Raw genomic sequence first — 665 nt, 5'->3', positions numbered from 1 at the left:
CCCCCCCCCCCCCCAAAGAAAATCACATAATGCAAAGAAAGAAGATTTTATTATGTAAGCTACCAATTCGAAACATAGACTCTGGTCTATTAGAATATAGATGGTCTAAACGATAATGCCACAAAGTCTACAAATTATTTGAGAAAAATAAAATCCGAATAAGATGAAACAAGATAAGAAAATCCGATTGAACTAGAAGAAGAAAGAAAAGACAATCTCTTCCATGGTTCAAACTCCATCGTAGATAGATGTCCAATCTTACACCTCTTCGTCATTACTATCCGAGTGCTCGATCAATTCTGAATCAACAACCATTAGAATAAAAAATTAATTATATAACCCTCATTAGCCAGTTGACAAATAAAAATAATAAGATTAGTTGCAAACTTTGTAACAAGAAAAATTAGTTGACAAATAGAAATAAAATTAGTATTAAACTTAGGGGGGGGGGGAAACATTGATTTAACTCTTTTCAACTCAATAGGATAAGACCCATCAGAACTCAATAGGACAAGAAAAGTAGATCGGCGGTAAAATTTGTCATCCCTTCTCTCTTAGGGCCTGTTTGATATTGTTTCTGTTTCAGAAACGCTGTTTCGTGTCAAAAACGAAAATTTCAGTTTCTGTGTCAAAACGCAGTTTTTAAACGAAAAAATGGTGTTTCA

The sequence above is a fragment of the Macadamia integrifolia genome, chromosome 2, assembly GCF_013358625.1.
Source record: "Macadamia integrifolia cultivar HAES 741 chromosome 2, SCU_Mint_v3, whole genome shotgun sequence".
In the NCBI taxonomy this organism is placed as follows: Eukaryota; Viridiplantae; Streptophyta; class Magnoliopsida; order Proteales; family Proteaceae; genus Macadamia; species Macadamia integrifolia.
Note: the sequence above shows the minus strand (reverse complement) of the source record.